Source organism: Triturus cristatus, chromosome 5_2, assembly GCF_964204655.1.
Source record: "Triturus cristatus chromosome 5_2, aTriCri1.1, whole genome shotgun sequence".
Lineage (NCBI taxonomy): Eukaryota > Metazoa > Chordata > Amphibia > Caudata > Salamandridae > Triturus > Triturus cristatus.
In genome coordinates, this window is record NC_140588.1 from 150,962,081 (window position 1) to 150,976,729 (window position 14,649).

A 14,649-nucleotide genomic window follows, 5' to 3' on the forward strand; every position below is an offset into this window, starting at 1 on the left:
ATTCCAGTTTACGGCCCTCAATTTGAGTGCCTGTAAACATCTGATGACCAAAGTTCAGACTAAACACAAGGTCAGTAAGATCAGAGAATATGGGGCCAACATTTTCCTCATTGGTCCACAGGCTGAAATCTCCAAGAAGTAATATGTTTACATAATCAATGACCAAAGCAGCTAAAGCATCAATCAGATGTAAGGGAAACTGCGGCATAGAAACCAGGGGGTCTGTACATAAGTATACATATTAAAGAGGAGGTAGATGAATCAAATTTGATTACCGAATTAACTAGCAATGGAACAGGTAGAGTTTGGAGAACGATAGGTGCTTTTTTAGAGCTGCAGCACCCCCTCCACCTTTTTTGCCCTGAGATCTATGGTAATCGAGTAGGTAATAATTTTCTGAAAGAGCCGTTAAAATGTCAGGCACGGAGTCATCTGTTAGCCATATTGCCATGGGAAACAATATGTAAGGGTATTCTGACTTAAGAAGATAATATAGGTCAAGTTGGTGTTAAACCAAAGAGTGTGTATTGAGGAAGGTAATATTAAAATCCCTCACAGTAGATTTAGGCAATAACCGAGGGCCATTATCCGCCGTGGTAGAGGTAATGGTGTATGTCGGCAACCTCTTCAGCTTCGAGGAGACTGATTGCTAGAGTTCAAGGATGCCCGTTTTTTTCCAGTTTTTGCATAAGAGATGCTTCAAGATGGTAATTAATGTGAAGGGACGTGGCTTGACGCCAACGGAGTATGGCAGCTTCCGTGTGAGGCTCCCGGATTCGCCTCGGTCTTACCGCGTCTCCTGTCACCGGGCGCGCTGCTTTCAGTTTTCAACGTCGTCGGAAGGTACGCTGCCCGCAATGAATTGGAGTGTGTCTGCGAAAGCTCGCTGAAATGAGCTTTTTTCACGCATTATGTGTATTCACGGAGCGGTGCTTCATAACGGCCGCCATTTTCATTTTTTACCGCGTTTGGTGTTCCTGTCAGCAATAGCTTGCCAAAGTGTGCTAGTTTAGCAAGCAATGTTTTTTTACTTATTTTTCACCATTTGTCGCCTGCCTGTGTCGCATGAACTTGGTCGCCTTATTTTCCACCTGTATTTTCCTCCGTTGTGAAGGGACTTTCCTGGCAGCCATTTTCAGGTGAAGAATTGGGAGAATCATTATAACTGCCGCCGCGCTTCTGGTTTGCCTGCAGCTTGCTCCCAAATGTGACTTTGACCGAACTGAACTCTGCTCTCGTCATGGCTCCAGTTCTACTTATCTGTTTATGGATTGTTCGTTGAATATACAGTGGTTCCGGTCATTCTTCTTCTACAGCTCCATAAGTATCTCCTGTGTTGGTCTGTTTGATGGGCAGAACTAAGACCGCTTCAACAGTGCAGCACACTTTTATTAAGAACTCAAAGCTTTTCACTGAATTTTCTAAATTCGAAGATTCTCTACTGCTTTCGCCACAATCTGCGGAGCCCAACATGGATCCCAATTCTGTAGCTTCTGGGAAGTCGGTCACGAAACGTTTGAAAAAGGATCCTCCTTCCCCTCCTAAGTCTGCCTCGCCGGTTTCCTTGGAGCTCTTGTTGGAGGAAATTAGAGCGCTGTGACCATTTATGGAAGACACTAATGCAAAATTACAAGTCCTTACGGAGAATTGGTCTAAGATAGACACTAGAGTCTCGGTGGTTGAGCAAAGTGTTTCCTCACTTAAGGAGTCATGTACTAGTGTTTCACATCTTCATTCCCAAGTTTCGATGCTCCAGCGCCAAGTCGAAGACCTTGAAATTCGCAACCGAAGAAATAACCTTCGCATTTACGGCCTGGGGAAGGACTTGAGAGATCGGACGCTCTCACTTTTTTTAAGTCCTTCCTTCCTAAGCTACTTCACTTACCTGACGGCACTGCACTTAACATCCAACGTGCGCACAGACTTGGTCGTGTCCCTTCCAATTCTTCACCTTCGCAACAACCCAGAGGTGTAATTCTATATTTTTTGGAGTACACAGACTTGCTAAAAGTTTTGTCAGCGGCCAAATCAATTAAAAAAATTACATGGTCTGGCTCAACTCTCTTCTTTGCCCAAGACTATGCAAAAGCCACGGCCAACTGACGTAAAGCCTTCATAAGTATGAGATCTGACCTTAGATCCATGGGAGCTCGCAATGGACTCTTTCATCCATGTCTCTTCAAGGTCACCTATAATAACAGAACGACCACATATGAAGATACGACGAGACTTCAGAGTTTCATCAACTCCTGCGGTCCGACTAACATGGATTCTACTGCTTCCTCTTCGTCATTCATAACTTAACATTTTGCTACTTTGTCAATGTTTTGCTTTATTTTCTAGGTTCATGCATAAGGTATTTCTACTTTACGCAGATTGCTTTGCGTAGATTGTCTTCACTGACATAGTCGCTTGGTGGCTTACATAAGTTATTGGTTGAGTTGCTTTTAAGGCATATATATGTGTCTTGTTATTCTTTTGCTTTAACTGTTCTTTTTTGTTTTCGCAGATCTCCTTTTTTCATCATGGCGTGGTTTCTCCTTGGCTTTCCGTGTGTCTCTCCCCGGATGTTCCGTCTGTCCACGTGGCCTCACCTCCCCCTCCGTCACATTTCCCTTTTGTAGGTATGTTTCTTGTTTTGTTTTTTGTTTTGTGTATTGCATTCCCTGTATCTTTTCCATGTGTCTCCCAACCTGTATTTATCTGCTTTTCGGCTATTCTTTTTATTTCTTTCCTCTTTCCTTTTTTTTACATCTCTCCCAAATTTGTCTTTGCATGCTTATTTCTTATTATTCTTCTATATTCATCTTTTTCGGTCACAACTCTCGCTTTCTGTGCTGTTGGTGTTTCTTGCCCTTTTTTGTATTTACAATGTCTTTTTTGGTTCTTGCTCTACGGTTTACATAACCTTTTTATCCTGAAGGCGAGTCATATGTTTTTCAATTTTCTCTCTTGTTTGTTACATTTCTCTTCGTTGTTTGAATTGGGTTCTTATCTTATGATTTTAGGTTTAGTCATTTTTATTAATCAATGTCATTAAAATTTATAACCTGGAATGTACGGGGTTTGAATTCTCCCATTAAGAGACAACGGGTTTTGACTTACCTTGCTAAATTAAACGTGGATATTGCATTTCTCCAAGAAACCCACCTCTCTGAAGCTGAGTCATTAAAGTTAAAGAAGGGTTGGGTAGGAGAGGTTTTCTTTTCTCCAGGTGATGGCAAACGCAATGGCGTAGTGATACTCTGTCATAAATCCCTCTCACTCTCGCTTCTGTCTCAAGAGTCGGATGCCAATGGCCGGTGGTTAAATGTCAAGCTGTCTTTAAAGGGTGTTCCAGTCTCACTTTTGAATGTTTATGCCCCTATTGCGGAGATCCTTCCTTTTGGCCTGCACTTGCTAAGCAAATATCTCACTGCATAGATGATAATTTTATCTTGGCAGGTGATTGTAATCAGGTATTTGACCCATTTATTGACAGGAACTCTAATGTTCCCTTTGTGCCCAACAAACCTCACAAATCTTTTGTTCATACCGTTAATCAACATAAGCTTTTTGATGCTTGGCGATTATGCAATCCAACTACCAAGGAATTTACCTTTTACTCTCCACTTCACCATTCCCAATCAAGAATTGATTATATTTTCGTATCTCATAATATTTCACAAACTCTCACCCACGCAGAGATCGGCCCTATTTTGACTTCAGATCATGCCCTGGTCTTTATTGGTATCGACATTTTACCCAAAATTATTGGACCTAGAAGGTGGCGTTTTAATAATTCCCTGCTCTTAGACCCGAAATTTACAGCCTCCTTCACCACCTTTTTTGACGAATTTTTTATGATAAATCAAACTGTTTGGGATGCCTTTAAAGCCTCAGCTCGAGACTTTATAATTAATTTTGTTGCAAAAAAGCATAAAATTGCCCGCAAACAGACTAGAGATCTCCTCCAAGATATTAAGAGACTGGAGCACTCTTATTATACCTCAAATACAAACGACAGCTTAGTTGCTCTTGTTAACGCCAAATTGCAATATAATAAAAAATCTACAGAGGATGCCTCCTTATATCTATTAAAATCCAGTGCCAAATTTTATGGTGGTAAAAACAAGGCTGGGAAAATCTTAGCTAATTACTTGAAAATTAAGCATAATAAATTGAATATTGAGTCCATTTTTGACGCACAATTAGATTTGAAATTCAAAGATGATGATATTTTGAATGAATTTTCTCTTTTTTACAAAACATTGTATGCCTCCGAAACTCAACCCTCTGACTTGGCTTTGTCACACTTTTTCTCCACCATTCAAAGGCCCATGAACACCACTCCAGACTTGACTCCATTAGAATCTGATCTGACACAGCTCGAGTTATCAAACGCCCTTCACACCCTTAAACATCATAAAGCGCCTGGACCGGATGCGTTCATAGTTGAATTTTATTCACATTTTTCCAAACTCCTTTTACCAAAATTACATTCACTACTACACTCTTTCAGTGCTTTGGGGCATTCTTCAGGCTCTTTCTCAGATGCTCATATATGTCTCATTCCCAAAGAAGGTAAGGACCCTAAACACTGTAAGAATTATAGGCCCATTTCCTTGGTAAACATTGATTACAAGATCTTTTCTAAAGCACTAGCCTTACGTTTGGATTCATTTTTTGCCAGACTTGTTGGGGATTGAGCAATCTGGAATTGTTAAAGGTCGCAACATAACAGATAATACGCAACTCTTGTTTGACGTTTTGTCAAAATCCTCGCGTTTTAAGGACTCCCTGGCAGCAATAGCGTTAGACGCTGAAAAGGCGTTCGACAGAGTTGAATGGACGTATCTTTTTTACGCTCTCCATTGGTTTGGCTTCGGCCCCAACTTTATATCCCTAATTTCTCTCCTTTACTCTAAACCTAAAGCAGCGGTTTGTGCCAACGGGTTGATATCTCCTTTTTTTGACCTAGAAAGAGGGGTTCGTCAGGGATGCCCCCTCTCCCCTTTCCTTTTTAACCTAGCCCTGGAACCATTTTTATTAAAATTACGACAGAACCCCAACTTGCATGGTTTCCAGACGCTCCATTCTCACATCAAACTTGCAGCATATGCAGATGATATCCTGCTCTTTATGTCCCGTCCAACTGACTCAATCCCTACCTTCTTGGCGGCAGTACAGGCTTACTCTGATATTTCGGGGTATAAATTGAATAATGATAAATGTGAAATTCTACCCTTAACAAAGTTTACGTTTAAACCTGATTTTAGTGCTTCCAATTTTACTTGGAATCCTAATCACATTAAATATTTGGGTTTACATGTCACGTCATCAATTTCAGATACTGTCTCATTGTGCATTGTTAGACCTGGCACCTTGGCGTGAGTCTCCCTTCCACTTTTTTGTCGCTGTGCCTCATGTGTTTTGCTGGTGTTAGCTGCTCAGAGCACTGTGCCACTGCCAACCAGTGCCACAGTGCTCCCTATTTAAAATGTATATGTTGGTTGGATTCCATGATTGGCTTATTTGGTTTACTGTCAGACCCCAGTAAAGTGCACCAGGAGTTCCAGGGCTTGTAAATACAAATGCTGCTGGTGGGCTTGCAGCACTAGTTGTGCCACCACAAATGTATCTAAGGTCTGCCATTGCAGAACCTGCATGCAGTCTGGTACTGTCATGCTGACTGGGCAAGTGCACACACTTGCCAGTCCCTAAACCTTCCCTTAACTTCATATCAGACACCCCTATGGTAGGCCCAAGGGCAGGGTGCATTGTAAGCATAAGGTAGGACAAGCCCTGATGTGTGTGGCATGTCCTAATAGTGAATTACAGCCATTTTCGTTTTTCACTATTGTAAGGCTACCTGTTCTCCATTGGCCAGAATGGGCTGTTAGAATTGTTACATTCTATGATCCTAACAGACCCAGGGAACATGGTAGAAATTCGAGTTTAGTATGCCTGAACTCAGAATAATAAAATACATCTTTTAGTAAAGTTTATTTTAATATTCTGTGTTTGCAAATACCACTTTTAGAAAGTTGGTATTTGTTGCTTGACCATTTCAGCCCGCCTCTGCTATGATGTGTATCTGCCTGTCTGGTTGTGTGAGTGACAGGGCTGGGGAAACCCAGAGGGGCAGGGCTAGGCAGACTGGTGGTGAATAGGAAGATTGGCAGTCAGATGGGTGGGAGGAGTACACCTGGGCTCTGAATAGGGTTGTGCTCTGCTACCACAATGCTGGCTACACCTCCTGCAGAGCGGCTGATGGCTCTGCCCTGCAACCTGAATAGAAAGGCAGAGTCATGTCAACAGAGTGCTCAATAACTGGTTTGGACTGGGCAAAGGCCCCTCAACCCCAGAGGAACAAAGGAATTAGGGGTACAAGTATTGGGACCCTGCTCACAAGAAATTAGATCCTGCTGAAACAAGAAGAACCTCTGCCAGAGGAGAAGGAACTGGGAAAGCTGTAGGAGGAGTAACTGTCCTTGACCTGGGGGATTGGCCTGCAGTGGTTCCCTTGCTGCTGAAGGAGAGGAGAAAGACTACTAAAGACTTTGCTTCAACTTGTGCTTTGAAAAGATCTCCAAGGGCTTGAACTGAGCTTGCCCCGTGAACGAAGTCCCAGGACCAGTGGACTTCACCCCCAGCTCCCCAGAGTCTTTTGGAAGTACCTGCTGCTGTTGTTGGGCCTTCTGAGGGACTGCGTGTCGCAAGGAGCTGGGAGCACGACGCAAGGAAGAGAAGCGTGCCGCCGTCGGAGCTGTTGCCGTCGCATCTTTCAGAGAGTGTCGCCGCTGCAGCATCGCATTGAAAGGCAGAGTCATGTCAACAGAGTGCTCAAGAACTGGTTTGGACTGGGCAAAGGCCCCTCAACCCCAGAGGAACAAAGGAATTAGGGGTATAAGTATTGGGACCCTGCTCACAAGAAGTTAGATCCTGCTGAAACAAGAAGAACCTCTGCCAGAGGAGAAGGAACTGGGAAAGCTGTAGGAGGAGTAACTGTCCCTGACCTGGGGGATTGGCCTGCAGTGGTTCCCTTGCTGCTGAAGGAGAGGAGAAAGACTACTAAAGACTTTGCTTCAACTTGTGCTTTGAAAAGATCTCCAAGGGCTTGAACTGAGCTTGCCCCGTGAACGAAGTCCCAGGACCAGTGGACTTCACCCCCAGCTCCCCAGAGTCTTTTGGAAGTGCCTGCTGCTGTTGTTGGGCCTTCTGAGGGACTGCGTGTCGCAAGGAGCTGGGAGCGCGACGCAAGGAAGAGAAGCGTGCCGCCGTCGCAGCTGTTGCCGTCGCATCTCTCAGAGAGTGTCGCCGCTGCAGCATCGCATCGAGCGGAAGCGTCTCGCATCATTCCGGAAGTGTCTTGCAATGCCGAAGAAGCGTGTCGCCATCGCAGCCATCGTAGCTGTCGCATTGCACCGCATCGAGAGAAGAGTCTTGCATCGAGGAGGAAGCGTGTCGCCATCTCAGCCATCGTAGTTGTCGCATTGCACCGCAACCAGAAAAGCGCCTATCATCCACGGAGAAGCGTGCCGCCGTCAGAGCCGCTGTCGTCGCATCTCGCAGAAGGGGTGTCGCCGCTGCAGCATCGCATTGAGCGGAAGCGTCTCTCAACGTCGGAGAAGAGTGCCGCTGCCAAGGCCGCTGTCGTCACATCTCGTCAAGGGTGACGCAGCTGTAGCTGATGCATCGAGTCGAGCCTTCTCGCAACATCGGAGCAGCGTAACGCATCTGGAAGATCCCGTCTTTATTTCTTTTGCACCAAGAACTTCAACGCATCTGCATCGCTGCAACACTTTTGTTGCCCTGCGTGTCGCATCTAAGGTACATTGACTTAAAGTGTCGCATTTAAGAACTTAAGAGAAACTAAGCAATCTTCTACCAACTAAGCAACCGTATTGTGTATTTTTAATCGTTTAATGGTCTTGTGATAATCCTATATAAAGAATCCCTACTTTTAATATAAATACCTGTGTGGTGTGCATTTGTAGTGTTGTCACTTGGTTACTGTATGTGTTCACAAATGCTTAACCTATAACACTCTGAGATAAGCCTTGTCTGCTCGCGCCAAGCTACCTAGAGGGTGAGCAGAGGTTGTTTTAGTAGTGTAACCCCTTACCCTGACTAGAGGAAAGGTTCCCTGCTTGTCACAAGTACCTACCTGTGCCAACCAGAGAACCCGGATTCTAACATGCATGAATAAGTGCGCGCAAAAGATCTCGGATCTAACCACCAAATGGCATCCCCTTTATTTATCATGGTGGGGACGCCTGGACACCATTAAAATGATGTTATCCCCCATTATCATATACACTATTTCTAATTTCCCTGTTCCTATCCCGCAAAAATTCTTCAGGAGAATTAATTCTACTCTTTTCTCTTTCCTCTGGGCCAATAAGAAACCTCGGATATCTATACACAGATTAATTCGCCCCAAATCTGAGGGCGGAGTAAATTTTCCTGACTTTCTAGCATACCAAAAAGCGTTCCTTCTCCGTCAAGCTTCGTTGTGGTTACGGGATCCTCATGATGATTGCCCCTTATGGACCACGGTGGAACGTCTTTTCCTATCTCCCTTTTCTTTTGTGAATACCTCTCCTTCTCACGCAAACCCCAAACATTGTCAACCCCCATTATCAAACTGACATCTAAGCTTTTAATGCCTTTATTCCTTTCTCCCCAAAACACCAGCGATTCTTTTATCAATTCCACAATTTGGCACAACACAGGTCTGCTCATTCGAAATAAACCATTTTACTGGAAATCCTGGCACCAGAGAGGCTTATTATGGATTTATCAGCTTTTTTCCCTCTCAGACTTGTTATCCTTCCCCTCACTTAGCCATTCATTTAATTTACCTGCTTCATTCATCCACAAATACCTTATACTTAGGAATACTGTCTTAGGCGCGCGCGCCCGATTATTAGCAAACCCTGCTGTTCCTGTTCCCCCAGATCGTTCCTCACAGTTACGATCCCTATTAGCAACATCACCTAAAGCGTCCACATTATATCATTTTTTACACAACACCGACACGGTTCGACTGAAATCCAAAACTGAAGAGGCTTGGGAACATGATTTTGCGCTGTCTTGGCCAGTGTCCTTATGGAACAATTTATGGATTAAAATTCGCAAATCTTCCAGAGCTGCAAATACAACGCAAATTTTGTTTTTTGTATATAATAGACTTTTGCTATCAGCGTACGCTCTGAGCAGGAATTACACCACTGTGCCTGATACCTGTTGGACTTGCTCCTCACCAAAGGCTGATTTATTCCACATGTTATTTTCTTGTCCTTCTGTACATACTTTTTGGAAGCGAGTTTAGTCTCAAATTAATTTGATTTTCGGCACTGCTCTTTCTTTTGCCTTTACTCATCTTTTCTTAGGCAGCTTGTCATCTTGTTGGGAGAATACAACCCTTAATGTTAAAATTGTTGATTTGTTGTTAGTAGTTGCATTTCAGCAAATCACAGCAAACTGGAAAGACTTCTCGAAACTTTCTTATAGGGCATGGTGGTATGCTGTGTGCCATAATCATAGGTTAGACACTTCCTTTGTGTACCCTCTCCATTTGAGATCCAAAAGACTGGATGTGTGGTCTCCCATTACCACTTATTTAGATGCATGTGCTAGTCGTTCTTTTCAATTATCTCCATCTCAGCAGGAAGTATCAAAACCCCCTTAATTAACCCCACCTGTTCCTAATGCACTTACGTTTCAGATACTCTGTATTATTGTTTTTGATGTTTTATTACTTTTAATTTTCTAATCAACCTGATTCATTCATAATGATGTAGATTCTCTCTTGTTTCACATATATGTATTATGTTGTAAAATGTTGTGACACTCTTTATTTCTTATCAATAAAATCTTTTTTGAACTTAAAAAGATGGTAATTAATGGAAAATAAGGATCTGAGGTCTTTTGAAGAGTACACCAAATTTTGCCAATAATGACTGGCCCCTGGCCCCGCACAGATGCCGAAGGGTGCAGATGGGCTTACTTTAGGTGCGCTTTAGGAGCGCCCGCTGCACGCATTGCACTGCTGTCAGGTTTAGGAGGGCCGGGATTTCTAACTGATTCTGCCCATAAGGCACCATGAATGGCTATGCACCAGCCATTCACAGGCTAGTTCAGCGCATCTGAAGGAGAGTGAATGAAGCAAATTAAAACATGTGTATTTCCTCAATACAATCAAGCTTGTCATTCTCCCACCCCACGCAATTGGTGATTTTGTGACTAAATGTACAAGTACATATGCCAGTTTTTTAAATCTGATTCCGGTCACAAAACGCCAGTGTGCTATTTCCAACAACATTTTGTGAACAGCATCTTCGCACATCTGACCCTATATATTGCACCCTGTGGCTAATGTTTTTCAAAAGGGGAGCATTTTGATGACCATTAAAATCATCAGGACTCATTGACCTCCCAACAATGTTAATAAACAAAGTGATATAAAGTGCCAGAGTGCAAGATAGAAGGGGAAATGGAGGAAGACGGCTACAAAATGACAACCGTCTAGTTTTAGTGTCTCTCTATGCAAACTGGACTAGTACACTGGTTTCCATTTTGCAACTATGCCCCAAGAATACAGCATTAAAATAAAACAAGTGAACACCAAGTAGAAAATGAAGATTAAGGGTGCCAAACTAGTGCCGAATCCTAATTTGCATTTTAATCGGGCTAGCAGAGGACTAGTAGTTTGTGTCCCAGTCAGGTCACAGTTCAGGTGGAGACCAGTTAATGCCCCAAATAGGATCACAAGTGCTTTAGTAGTTGAAATGGAGTGCATTAGTAGTCAAGACAAGTAAGGTTTATGGGGCTTCCCTGGTGCTAACGTTTAGGAGCCTGCATCTCAAAATTCCACAGTTATGGTTACTGCAGGCAAGGGCACTTATGATACTGTGGATATCCACTTGACCCATAGGCTTGACCAATTTTAACTGGGAACTGGTATTTAGAGTTCGAGCAAAAATACACCTAGAACCTTCGTATCTCTGGAAAAAAAATTCAAAGACAGGGTTTAAACGGTTCCAGAAGTATGGAGATTGGCTATGTCCAATGGAACATAAAGCCAATGGCAGATGTGGTAAAATATAAGATCTGGCTTTATCTTTGGCTGGTTTGAGACAGAAACAGCGGTCATAATGTAATTGAGTACATCATAGAAAGTCTTGCTAGGCTTCAAGAATATTGTGGACCTAGGTAGCTGCACCCTGATATTGAGTAGGCTCGGTATTTTGCAGATCATTCCGGCACTGAGAGGTGAGTTCACCTCCTTACTGGACATTTCTCCGACCCCTCTTCTTGTCAATTACAACGATTCAGAAAGAAATCTTCCAAAGCCCAACGCTTATAACTCACTCAAAGAAGAACACAAGCAACAAAGATTCTGCAGTCTGCACAGGCCCTTACTATTACTGGCATGCAAACTCTCATCGAAGTCCAGATGAAGTAGTAATTGTTGGCCTAATTATGCCTCTATTTATGCCACTTTAGGGCCACTGGTGTAAAGACCTGTGCCAACCGCAGTACTACTGTGAACTTACACAGGGCCGGGCTGGGCCCTGTGTCTAAAGTTCCAATGGGAAGTTGGCCCCTTTTTTCTCAGCCTCCACTTGACAGATCGCCTCAAACCTTTCCAGGAAAGAACTAAGGCCGATGAACCTTTTTTTGTTAATGTTTGGTGAAGATTCGTCAAACAGAGCCAAAGTTATTAGCAAACCAAAAAAAATATTTCTTAAGGAAACCTTATCCTAACTCGAACTATCCAGTAGCAAATATTTTACAACACATTTTTCATTTAATTTTTTAATTTGTGACTTTGTGACAACTTGAAAGTGTCCCAGCAAATGTTGTCAATAGCCCATTAAAAATAAACCATGTTTGGTCCAGTGGCACTGCCCCTATTCTCCCAAAATAAGCTATTCCCTATCCATGACCTGTCTTTCCAGAATCTTATCCCTTTCATTTATTCCTATATTTGTTTGTGTGAACACTGAAATATTTGTGCTGCAGAGAACAATTGACTTTGTCAATATTTATTGAATTGGAGGGGAAAACACCCCCTCTCTCCCCATCCGAAAAGTCAAATCTGGGAAATGGTATTTTACTTATTTCTGTCAGCTTGGTCAAATATTAATGCTAAGATTGCTAAGAGATAGTCAGAAATGAAGGCAAAAGGGGGTGGAGTTTTTTCACTATGCGCAGGAAAAAATGCTCATAATTCAAAGCTTGGAGGTTTATGGTCTCACCCGTGTAAACACAATACTGTAAAAAGTAGCAATAAACAGAGGGAATCTGCAGATGTGTTCTGCAGCCACACACACACAGTCCTCCAAATGGACTTCGACCAACTTTCAATAATCTCCAATTAGAACACAAGTGGAAAACACCCAAATTCAAGGACACACACATAGATATAAAACTCGCACATAATAGAGCCTATTCACTGGGTCTGGCTAGAGAGGTCCTGTAGAGAGTCCTTAAACACACAGGCAAAAAAGATGTTGACACCTGGGCTATAGTCCTCCACCACTAGTCACCTCAAAGGGGCCGGTAGCCAGACCCACAATTTATTGGGGATGAGGAATCAAAAGATAATTTTCAAAATGCAATGTGGCGCATGTAGTGTGTAAAAAGTATAATCTAGTAATATATCACACCATTGGCGTTAATAAAAAGAAAATCTTCATACAATTGGGCAATATTTTTGTAAAACAACATTTAGGGGATGATATTTATGTCAGACAATATTCCGGTATATGGCATTCTGTCATATAACCGGTTTGGTACACCCCATGGGCGAAAACGGTGAACTAGGATTACAATACAGTAAACTCTCCATACATTATGTGGACATCTGTGCTTACTGTGCATAGAGACTGCAGAACGGATCAAGTCACTTTGGGCCATATGTATCAAAGGGTTTTACCCATTCTGTGTCTATGGGAAAATGTGCTCATACATATGGCCCTTTATTCAGTCAGAAAAAGAATTAAATGTTCAATGATCTGCTCTTTCAAGGTTTCTCTCCTTATGTAACTCCATGTCTCATTCAACTATCCAAAGTGAAAATCGCTTTTGTCTATTTTGAAATAAAATGATTCTTGTAAATTGCCCAATTACCTTCAGGTCGAGGAGCCCTCTAAAAATGCACTAAACAAATAAGACTACTTTTCGCTTTTGAAAAACATAGAAGGCAATTTAAGAGAGATGCAGAAATGAAGGTTACAGAAATAGAGCAAAATATAAGAGTGCTAGAATATGTCGAAGGAGCTGATGTCCCACACCCTTGTTGGTTGCCTCTCACTAATAAAAGCGCAGGAGCTCTTTGTAAGCCGGGATCCTGTATATTTTGTTGACCGTGATCACTCACGATGGGCAGGATCACAGGACAGCCTGCATTTTAGGAAATGTCATTAATGCATTCAGTGGTCCCAGTGTATCGAATTAAATATTATGGGGCAGATTTATGTTCCCTGGCGCATCCCTGCAAATCAGCATGGATGCGCCAGGGAAGATGCGTCACGAAAGTTTACCCTTGCGCAACAATAGATGCGCCACATTTACAATGCAGTGCATCGTGGTGCAAGGATAAACAGATGCGTGACGCATCTGATGGCGGAAGGTTGGTGCATTGCTGGAGTTGCGTCGCAAGCGCGACGCAGCTCCAGCAATGCTCGGGGGTGCCCTATTGTTACAATTCTGCGTCAATCCTTACGCCTGCTTCAAGCAGGCGCAGGGTTTTGACGCAGCATGGCCGGAAAAGTGACTGAGTGAAATCTTGTAGATTTCACTCAGCCACTTTTCGGAGGCGTTCCTGCGCCGGAACGCCCCCCCCCTGTGCAGGTACGCCCACATGTGGCTTAGCTTTGCAACGTGACGCATCTCCCTAGATGCGTCACGTTGTAAATGGGGCGCAACATGGCGCAGGGTTTACGCCGCCGCTGCGTCACAAAAGTGACGCAACAGCGGCGTAAAAGTGGCGCAAGTCCGTTATAAATCTGCCCCTATGTTTTTTACTTGCATACATCACCAAGGAATGCATATTTGTATTTTTTGTATTTATAAAGTTTTATAAAGCGCGAACATGACCAAAATGTTGGTGTCAGAGCGCTGTACAACTGAATAAATAGCATAAAATATACAAGGAGCAAAATATAGAAAATACAGCATGAAAAGATAATACAAAGAGACATAGTGAAAACATCAGCAAAGAAATCAAATTGGCATGGATAGTCGCCTCAGATAGGAAGGACATTATTCAGTAGTCTCATTTTTACTTCGTTTTTTAAAAGAACGAATTAAGGGATGGTCCTGATCTCTGGGGGAAGAGAGTTCCAAATTCTTGGGGCAATTCCAGAGAAAGATCTCTTATTGAGTTTTCTTTTTGTAAAATTTTGGGGTTTTCAGCAGTAGGGAGCATGTACTACAAGAAGCTCTATTCCTTCCGCATAGCACCCGTTTCTGAGCCAGGTATGCATATGTATATTCACTGAAAAAACCATAGGTTTCACACATGTTATGGTTAGCTGTACATTTCACTCGTAAAAACCAATGAAATTCCACGTTATAGTTAGTGCAGGCAACTATAACTTACGCGACCGCAATCCTCTGCTGATGCTAATACTGTATTTAGACACTTATTTGCCC